This window comes from Sparus aurata, chromosome 10, assembly GCF_900880675.1.
Source record: "Sparus aurata chromosome 10, fSpaAur1.1, whole genome shotgun sequence".
Classification (NCBI taxonomy): Eukaryota; Metazoa; Chordata; class Actinopteri; order Spariformes; family Sparidae; genus Sparus; species Sparus aurata.
The window spans coordinates 18,828,661-18,839,995 of record NC_044196.1 but is presented as its reverse complement, the minus strand read 5'-3'; the positions used below and the strand labels follow the sequence as shown (position 1 = coordinate 18,839,995).

The window sequence follows — 11,335 nt, the reverse complement described above, 5'->3', positions numbered from 1 at the left end:
TTATGTGGACATTGTACTGCGTATTCCAACGCTAATAATATATGGGTGATTCTCTGTAACGGGTGCCTTTTGGGTTCTCTGAGTTTTGAAAAAAGACCATAAATTATTGTACTTCTGAACATTGCATCTGATAAAGGAGTATTTGAACCTCTGGTAAAATACTGTTTCCCACCTTAGACGTGGAATGCCAAACATTACTAGGAATTTCTTTGTCATGTTAGCCATTTTTAATTCAACCCCGTAACAGACAATGTGATCTCGTGTGAATACAATTTCAAAACATATTCAAACTAATTCTTGGAGATCCTTGTAATCATCTGTCCCTTGTTTTAAGAATATATTGTAAGTACATTTCATTTTATTCTTAGTAATACTAATTTGAATGTCAAGTAGGATATGATACCTTCATGTAAATACGGCCTCCATATATTATGAAAATATGCAATGACATTAAGATTAGATTAGACCTTATATATTTTCTTGTTGTCCTCTACAGTTTACACACAGTCCAACAAAGATTTCTCAAATATTTCTTTTTAATATCCAAAAATGTATGAAAATCTGTCACATAACAGGGTTGAACTCATTGTAACAGGGTTGAACTCACTGTAACAGGGTTGAATAGAATAACAGGGTTGACGTTTCAATCAACTTTTCAATACTATTTGGATTAATTTACCAGCAAAATAAATGTCGACATTTTATCACAATTATATTGACTCTAATTAATTCATTGCAACAAACAAGATGAGACAAACCTGTAATTTAGTATTTCATATCTAACATTGAAATCATTGAATCATAAAACATTTAATTTACCATGAAAATCAATGACGTTAAACTATTTTATCACATTTAAACTGACTTCATTGTAACAAAAAAGAAGAAACAAACATGTCATTGGGTATTTCATATGAAATCACTGAATCATAAAACATTCAATTGAACATTAAAATCATTGACAAGAACTATTTCATAATGTTTTATGATAATTTCATTCCATACACACTTAACAGACAGCAGTCCTGTAGTTTTTTTCTATTTTAGTAGTATCAGTTAAGATTGTCTTTGCTGTTGATCCTTAATCTTTGCGTCCTTTTTAGTCTGACAGACGATCCCAAATCTCTTTCTGAATTTGCATGTGGCATGCATCGTAATGGGTTGAGCCACATAATGGATAAGTGAGTGGTAGTGAGCCACAGCACACAATTTTCAAATAAGCCAATTTGCTAAGAATGCCATTTGTGTGTTGTGTCTGCCCTGTCAATGTGGCACACAACAAGATGTGTGTAGTTGTGATTCTGCCCAACTCTTGCGCGATGAACGAAGTGGATTCCACTGCGATATGAAACAACTGAGTGGGTTCTTTGGTTAAACACCGCTACTGCAGGACGCTCGTCAAACCTGGTCACTTGACCGCTGTCCCTTTTCAAAAGGAAGAATCACATCTGGCTGCACTCCACTACCTATCTAAATCTGTGGCATTCCACTTCCATCCTCCCCTATGATGCGCTGCCTTCCTGCCTTCACGGTGACAACAGAAGGCTGTGTCTTATCTGCGCCGGTGGCCGAGTGGTTGGAGTGCATGCCACATATGCAGTGGACCCGGGTTCGAATTTAGGGCGGAGGAAGTTTACTGCAAGCCACAACCCCCCCCTCTGTCCCACTTCCAATCTGTTCCCTGCAAAAACACAGGTGTCCGTGCCTGAATTCCAGACAAAGGCAAAGAGAAGGCCGTAACACTTCACACAACGTAACGGTGCAGAATTGATTGTCAAAACGTACCCGATTATTAAGTGTTTTAGAAATCATTCACCTGTAGTCCATTTGGATTTCTGACTTCCCCTGAAAGCGCTTAATACTGGCAGGGGCAGCCCACCGCGTTACAAACACACATTGGGAGAAGATGCTGATATTCACCCCCGGCGTGCACCGTCTCAAACGCAGGCGGTTGCCGCCTCCGTGAACACCGAGCAACGGGGCTTAAGCCGCAGCGCGTTTGGAAGGCGGCACGCCCCGACGCGCGCGCGGACTGCGAGGGCCCGTTCATCACTGCTTGCAGTTTTAATTCTTCGTTATTATTATTCCGATCCGACATCGACTGCAGTTTTGGATGCCTGAACATAATCGAAAACTCTCCAAATTTGGAATTTGCGTCACGGTAAGCGAAAATAGCGATCCTGCATTGTCAATGGACGTGGTCGTGACCTGCGGGCTCTGTAGCGCCCCCTAATGTTTATCCCCGCCTCCCACAAGTGCGTAAAAGAACGAAATTCAATTTGCAGATTCCTCATGACCAAACGCACAAAAAACCCAGTGGGACCCCTAGTGTCACTCCAACAGGAAGTCAGCTATTTAGATGTGTGGCGGCGTTTTTGTCCAATTCATGCCTACTTTGAAAACTATCTTGTCCTAGAGCTTAAACACAACAGTCTTCACATTAACACAGTAATTTTCTTCATGCCTTGGAGAACAAAAGTTATTAAAACAATTCAGCTGCGACATACTTTAGTGGGCGGGGCGGTGGAAACCAATTTTTCCTCACGCCATCAAGCATCGAGGCTTTATAACTTCAACATACAATTTCCTATCCACACCAAACTGCTTGTAACTGTAGAGGCTGTCTCCCCGAACAAATCTCAGCGTCAATACTTAGTCTGCCATTTTGCTTTTGGCCGCCATGTTGAAATATCGCCAATCTTCGTACTTAAATTATCTCCTGCTACAGATGTAACACCACCGACTTCAAAGTCACTCAGTAGCATCCTCTGACCTTGAAGATGAAAAGTTATGGAAATCTTTATCCTACGTCATACCTGCTGGCCACAGTGGAGCGGGCAATTGGAATCCTTCGCCGTAAAGCATCGTGTCCTCATAACTTCTTCATACAATGTCTTATCTCGGCCAGATCTCTCAGGAATGCAGAGGGAGTCGCCCTGATGAGATCTGTGTAGTCATGGGGCGTGGCCGTGACGCGTGGGCTGTGTAGCGCCCCCTATTGTGATGCCCCGCCTCCTACATGTAACATAGAAGGACGAAAAAATGGTACGCATATTCCTCATGACCGGACGCACAAAAAGCCCATTTGGACCCCTAGTGTCAGTCCAACAGGAAGGCAGCCATTTAGATGTGTGGCGGCATTTTTGTCCAAATCATGCCTACTTTGAAAATTATCTTGTCCTAGAGCTTAAACACCACGGTCTTCAAATTAAGTCAGGAATTTTCTTCATGCCTTGAAGAACAAAAGTTATTAAAATCTTTCAGCTGCGCCAAGGTGAAGTTGGCGGTGCGGTGGAAACCATTTTGTCCTCACGCCGTCAAGCATCGAGGCTTCATAACTTCAACATACAATGTCCTATCCACACCAAACTGCTTGTAACTGTAGATGCTGTCTCCCCGAACAAATCTCAGCGTCAATAATTAGTCTGCCATTTTGCTTTTGGCCGCCATGTTGAATTTTGCCAATCTTCGTACTTAAATTATCTCCTCCTACAGATGTAACGCCACAGACTTCAAAGTCACTCAGTAGCATCCTCTGACCTTGAAGATGAAAAGTTATTGAAATCTTTATCCTACGTCATTCCTGCTGACAGTTGCGGAGCCCGTCATAACAATCCTTCGTCATGAAGCATCAAGTCCTGATAACTCCTTCATACTATTTCCTATCTAGGCTAAATCTAGAGGGAATCGAGAGGGAGTCCCCATGGATAGATCTGTGCATCAATACTCTGTCATATCCATAGCCCTACCCACTGGAAACATAAATTAGTTTTAATCTCATTCCATTAGGGCTCCTACAAGCTGTGAGTGACACAAGTCGCCACTAGATGGCAGTGTTGTCTTTCAAGTCACAGGTGTCCTTCGTGCTAATAATAATTTCATTCCATGGCAGGAAGTCAGCCTCAAATTTATCAGATTTGATTGAAACTTCAAAATGTGGCTGCATGCACTTTATGGAATAAAAACTAGCAAACAAAGGAGAACTTAGATCAAAAGCATGACATTCATAGACAGCCATAAATACATTTTTGAAAGAAGGCAAGTGAAGCATCATTTGACACTCATTTATCTGCATTGATCACAAACATAGTCAGATGTACATGGCATTTGCAGATAGTTTTGTCTAAATTGCACATTACAACATGGAATAACTGAAGGGTAATGTTTAGAGCCACATAATGGATAAGCCAGTGGTAGTAAGCCACAGCACACAATTTTCAATCAGGCCAATTTGCTAAGAATGCCATTTGTGTGTTGTGTCTGCCCTGTCAGTGTGGCACAAAACAAGATGTGTGTAGTAGTGATTCTGACCAACTTTTCCACGATGAACACAGTGGCTGCCCCTGCCATTTTAAACAACTGAGTCATTTCTTTGGTTAAAAGTCCCATATTATACTGTTTTTCATCAATGTCACACAGCTGTCAGAGGTCCAACAACTCTGTATTCGATATGTATTACCCCAAACACATCCGTGGTCCTGCATTCCAGCTGTCAAAAAGTCGGTCTGCTGAGCTGTAATCAGAGCACTCTGTTTCTGTGCCTGCACCTTTAAATGCTAATGAGCTCCGTCTGTCGACGCGTACTTGGGGAGCTTTGGATGCTGTCACTCTGAGGAAGCCCGTTATGCTAATGGCATGCGCTAATGTTTACGGTGGATGTAGCACTATGGCTCGCGGAGATTTTTTCGCTCAACCGAACCAGTTTGACTCAGAATCGGACCCAGAAGGAGAGGCTTCTGAAGAAGTACAGACTCTGCGGCTGCAGCAGGACGTTTCAGAATGGTAAGTGTGGCTAAATAATGTTAGTTTGTGTGTATGTGTTGTTACAGTTACTATAGTGTCGCTAATGGCTAACAGCTAGCGAAAGCTGTGTTTGTCTCAAACACAGTCTTCAAACTCTTGGCCACTGTTCGCATAGTTTCTGTCTCCAGTCTGCACATGTGTCCAGACTTTCTACTGTGACAACCAAGGTCCATCGTAATATCATTAACATCACACTCGCTTCAAACGCCATTGCACAGCGGACCGAAGTGGAGCTAACTCGTTAGCCAATTTCCAGCTGACTTCACCATACTCATCGGCAACTGTAATCAAATCGCGGCGACAATTAAAGGTGGCTCGGGTGCAGTTGCTGCGTCCGGTATGGTTGAGACTGATCGTTTTACGAGGATCGGTGCCGAGGCAAAGACAGCGTTGTACTGACCCTCGTTACTGAAGCAGTCCGATGTAAAGAGGTTAGCACACACATACAAGCTAACACGAACCGCAGCCGGCACGTTGTCATTAAAAAGGAAACACAACCACGGTCTCTGCCGGTCTGTTGTTCTGTAGCTGGGACAGAATATAGGCACTTATGTTGATTATTACGACCAACAACAGAGCAATTGCGTGTCTAGCTCTGAGCGACAACATTGTGAAACACTGCTGTCTCTCTGCTGGACACACCGAACTTCACCGCGGGGATGAACGCGCCCCCCTCTGACATCTCCTATCACCGCGCAGAGGAGGTCGGCCTATGATAATGACTCCTTTCGTTACATAACGTAAGGAGCAGAATCTGAACATCCTGTAGGTGCGCCTTGTTACCAGTTAGTGGGTTGCAGGAATCCTCATTCTGGGAGTTGGCAGGCTCAGGGAGGACCAGCTTATATATGTTGAGAGCAGAGAAAACGTGTTTTTTATGATATGGGATCTAACACAAAACACAGCTGTGGTTAACAGTCAGTATGTCAAGCCATCATGCTGTTTAGCATGCTTTGCCTATGCTAATGTTATGTTGGACATTGTACTGCGTATTCCAACGCTAATAATATATGGGTGATTCTCTGTAACGGGTGCCTTTTGGGTTCTCTGAGTTTTGAAAAAAGACCATAAATTACTGTACTTCTGAACATTGCATCTGATAAAGGAGTATTTGAACCTCTGGTAAAATACTGTTTCCCACCTTAGACGTGGAATGCCAAACATTACTCGGAATTTCTTTGTCATGTTAGCCATTTTTAATTCAACCCCGTAACAGACAATGTGATCTCTGTGTGAATACAATTTCAAAACATATTCAAACTAATTCTTGGAGATCCTTGGTAATCATCTGTCCCTTGTTTTAAGAATATATTGTAAGTACATTTCATTTTATTCTTAGTAATACTAATTTGAATGTCAAGTAGGATATGATACCTTCATGTAAATACGGCCTCCATATATTATGAAAATATGCAATGACATTAAGATTAGATTAGACCTTTATATATTTTCTTGTTGTCCTCTACAGTTTACACACAGTTCAACAAAGATTTCTCAAATATTTCTTTTTAATATCCAAAAATGTATGAAAATCTGTCACATAACAGGGTTGAACTCACTGTAACAGGGTTGAACTCACTGTAACAGGGTTGAATAGAATAACAGGGTTGACGTTTCAATCAACTTTTCAATACTATTTGGATTAATTTACCAGCAAAATAAATGTCGACATTTTATCAAAATTATATTGACTCTAATTAATTCATTGCAACAAACAAGATGAGACAAACCTGTAATTTAGTATTTCATATCTAACATTGAAATCATTGAATCATAAAACATTTAATTTACCGTGAAAATCAATGACGTTAAAACTATTTTATCACATTTAAACTGACTTCATTGTAACAAAAAAGAAGAAACAAACATGTCATTGGGTATTTCATATGAAATCCCTGAATCATAAAACATTCAATTGAACATTAAAATCATTGACAAGAACTATTTCATAGTGTTTTATAATAATTTCATTCCATACATACTTAACAGACAGCAGTCCTGTAGTTTTTTTCTATTTTAGTAGTATCAGTTAAGATTATCTTTGCTGTTGATCCTTAATCTTTGCGTCCTTTTTAGTCTGACAGTCGATCCCAAATCTCTTTCTGAATTTGCATGTGGCATGCATCGTAATGGGTTGAGCCACATAATGGATAAGTGAGTGGTAGTGAGCCACAGCACACAATTTTCAAATAAGCCAATTTGCTAAGAATGCCATTTGCGTGTTGTGTCTGCCCTGTCAATGTGGCACACAACAAGATGTGTGTAGTTGTGATTCTGCCCAACTCTTACGCAATGAACGAAGTGGATTCCACTGCGATATGAAACAACTGAGTGAGTTCTTTGGTTAAACACCGCTACTGCAGGACGCTCGTCAAACCTGGTCACTTGACCGCTGTCCCTTTCCAAAAGGAAGAATCACATCTGGCTGCACTCCACTACCTATCTAAATCTGTGGCATTCCACTTCCATCCTCCCCTATGATGCGCTGCCTTCCTGCCTTCACGGTGACAACAGAAGGCTGTGTCTTATCTGCGCCGGTGGTCGAGTAGTTGGAGTGCATGCCACATATGCAGTGGACCTGGGTTCGAATTTAGGGCGGAGGAAGTTTACTGCAAGCCACAACCCCCCCCCTCTGTCCCACTTCCAATCTGTTCCCTGCAAAAACACAGGTGTCCGTGCCTGAATTCCAGACAAAGGCAAAGAGAAGGCCGTAACACTTCACACAACGTAACGGTGCAGAATTGATTGTCAAAACGTACCCGATTATTAAATGTTTTAGAAATCATTCACCTGTAGTCCATTTGGATTTCTGTGGATTGCAGGAAGTTGTTCTGAATTCAACTGAAAGCGCTTAATACTGGCAGGGGCAACCCACCGCGTTACAAACACACGTTGGGAGAAGAGGCTGATATTCACCCCCGGCGTGCACCGTCCCAAACGCAGGCGGTTGCCGCCTCCGTGAACAACGACTGAGCAACGGGGCTTAAGCCGCGGCGCGTTTGGAAGGCGGCACGCCCCGACGTGCGCGCGGACTGCGAGGGCCCGTTCATCACTGCTTGCAGTTTTAATTCTTCGTTATTATCATTCCGATCCGACATCGACTGCAGTTTTGGATGCCTGGACATAATTGAAAACTCTCCAAATTTGGAATTTGCGTCACGTTAAGCGAAAATAGCGATCCTGCATTGTCAATGGGCGTGGTCGTGACCTGCGGGCTCTGTAGCGCCCCCTAGTGTTTATCTCCGCCTCCCACAAGTGCGCAGAAGAACTAAATTCAATACGCAGATTCCTCATGACCAGATGCACAAAAAACCCAGTTGGACCCCTAGTGTCAGTCCAACAGGAAGTCAGCTATTTAGATGTGTGGCGGCGTTTTGGTCCAATTCATGCCTACTTTGAAAATTATCTTGTCCTAGAGCTTAAACACCACAGTCTTCAAATTAACTCAGTAATTTTCTTCATGCCTTGGAGAACAAAAGTTATTGAAATCATTCAGCTGCGCCAAACTTTAGTGGGCGGGGCCGTGGAAACCATTTTTTCCCTTCGCGGTCAAACATCAAGGCTTTATAACTTCAACATACAATTTCCTATCCACACCAAACTGCTTGTAACTGTAGAGGCTGTCTCCCCGAACAAATCTCAGCATCAATACTTAGTCTGCCATTTTGCTTTTGGCCGCCATGTTGAAATATGGCCAATCTTTGTACTTAAATTATCTCCTCCTACAGATGTAACACCACCGACTTCAAAGTCACTCAGTAGCATCCTCTGACCTTGAAGATGAAAAGTTATGGAAATCTTTATCCTACGTCATACCTGCTGGCCACAGTGGAGCGGTCAATTCAAATCCTTCGCCGTGAAGCATCGTGTCCTCATAACTTCTTCATACAATGCCTTATCTCGGCCAAATCTCTCAGGAATGCAGAGGGAGTCGCCCTGATGAGATCTGTGTAGTCACGGGGCGTGGCCGTGACGCGTGGGCTCTGTAGCGCCCCCTATTGTGATGCCCCGCCTCCTACTTGTAACATAGAAGGACGAAAAGTGGTACGCAGATTCCTCATGACCGGACGCACAAAAAACCCATTTGGACTCCTAGTGTCAGTCCAACAGGAAGGCAGTCATTTAGATGTGTGGCGGTGATTTTGTCCAAATCATGCCTACTTTGAAAATCATCTGGTCCTAGAGCTTAAACACCACAGACTTTAAATTAACTCAGGAATTTTCTTCATGCCTCGAAGAACAAAAGTTATGGAAATCATTCAGCTGCGCCAAGGTTAAGTTGGCGGTGCGGTGGAAACCATTTTGTCCTCACGCCGTCAAGCATCGAGGCTTTATAACTTCAACATAAAATGCCCTATCCACACCAAACTGCTCGTAACTGTAGAGGCTGTCTCCCCGAACAAATCTCAGCATCAATAATTAGTCTGCCATTTTGCTTTTGGCTGCCATGTTGAATTATGCCAATCTTCGTACTTAAATTATCTCCTCCTACAGATGTAACACCACAGACTTCAAAGTCACTCAGTAGCATCCTCTGACCTTGAAGATGAAAAGTTATGGAAATGTTTATCCTACGTCAGACCTGCTGGCAGTTGCGGAGCCCGCCATAACAATCCTTCGTCATGAAGCATCAAGTCTGGATATCTCCTTCCTTCATACTATTTCCTATCTAGGCCAAATCTAGAGGGAATCTAGAGGGAGACGCCCTGAATAGATCTGTGCATCAATGCTGTGTCATATCCATGGCGCCACCCACTGGAAACATGAAGCAAGTTTTATCTCACTCAAATTGGGCATCCTATATGCATGTACATGAATGAAATGTGGCACACATGTGTGTTATGACAAGACGCACAAATGACTCATTTACACCCACACTGTCAGTCCAACAGGAAGTGGTCAATTGTGCTTAGAAACACATGAATTGATGGTGTAGATGATGCAAGTCGCCACTAGATGGCACTGTTGTCTTTCAAGGCACATGTATCCTACCTGAATGACCTCTGAATTCAATTCCAGTAAATCAGCCGCATATTCATCAGATTTTATTGAAACTTCAAAAGGTGGCAGCACGCACTTCTTGGAATAATAACTGGCAAACAAAGCAGAACTTAGATCAAAAGCTTGACACTGATAGACAGCCATAAATACATTTTTGAAAGAAGGCAAGTGAAGCATTATTCTACACTCATTTATGTGCAGTGATGACAAACATAGGCTGTGTCCAAATTCAGGGGTAGCATCCTTCAAGGACCCATCCTTCGCCGCCAGCAAAAGCCGGGTCCTTCAGAGAGACCTGCAGGCCTCATCAGCCTGTTGTGAAATTGGACGGTCTACCCTTCACAGCATTTCCTGGTTGCGTCACCAGATGTTTCCGCCCCTACCCGCTCCTCACTATTTCTGGTGAGGTAAGGTCCGCGAAAGTGACAAGAAGAGTAAAGTTTGACCGTCAGATCTGTTTGAGCTTCTGGAAACCCTGATTTCCTTTTTAATACATCTGCTTGTGGAGGAAGAGGAGAAGCGGCTCTGGTTTATCTACGGCTGAGAGGACCGTGGAGAGGTAAACCTGTTATTGAACCCACAGTAATGTTATCAATATTATCATTATTAGCTAGCTAACAGTTTGGGATCATTAACATACCAATACATCACGTTAATGCTGACATATAATCTGCTGATCACCATATATGATTTTATTATGATTTTAAAGGCATTGTATTTTAAATGTTTGGTAGATAGTTTAGTTTGCTGTCATTTATTATGATTATTACCATCATAATTAGAGTATGAAAACATAATTCCTGCCTCTTTCTTAACCCTCATGTTGTGTTCCGGTCAAATCTGTCCGATTTAAAAGTTTTATCTCTTAAAAATGGATTTAATTTGATCAGACTGACCTAAGAGTCCATGACTTTGTCCACAAAGAGGATTTCAACACACAAAATAAATAGTATTTATTTGCATACAATTTTGTGTATTTTATTCAACTTTTGTACACTCTTGGTGTTCCCGGTCAAGAATGACCAGTCATTAGAAATGAATGGGGGAGACTACAATTAGTGTAAAAAACTGATCTCAGGTACAGCCTCATTTGTCATATGGACACACACACACACACATGCACGCGCGCACGCACACACACACACACACACACACACACACACACACACACACACACACACACACACACACACACACACACACACACACACACACACACACACACCTTGGTTCCCAGGCAACCACCACGGGAACCTTTGCCCAGTAGAGTCTCTCTTCCGCGGGAACAACACCTGTTCTCAGAAAGTTATTGGAACATTGCTTTTTTGAGGCCTTGCTCACAATTCATTGTGTGGCAGCACCATGGCACGTCGATATATCATAAGTGAGGCTATTGATTACATACGTGATCACCACACTGGTGAGGAGGAGAGAGTCCAGGAAACTGACAGTGAGGATGGATTAGAGGAGGAAGTGTCAGAAGACGAAGACGACACAGAATATAATCCAGACCAAGAATTAACTGATGGGG

General features: G+C 42.6%; 1 protein-coding gene and 1 long non-coding RNA gene across 2 annotated transcripts in view; one reads left to right on the top strand and one right to left on the bottom strand.

The window, feature by feature from the left end:
* The window catches only part of LOC115590542 (uncharacterized), a 518,602-nt gene that overhangs the window by 106,356 nt on the left and 400,911 nt on the right, over positions 1–11,335 (bottom strand). The window lies entirely within an intron of this gene.
* LOC115590581 (uncharacterized) overlaps positions 4,727–11,335 on the top strand; it is a 13,137-nt gene continuing 6,528 nt past the window's right edge. Inside the window, exon 1 of the long non-coding RNA XR_003985784.1 lies at positions 4,727–4,782. This is a non-coding gene — a long non-coding RNA (uncharacterized LOC115590581). The remainder of the gene's footprint in view (positions 4,783–11,335) is intronic.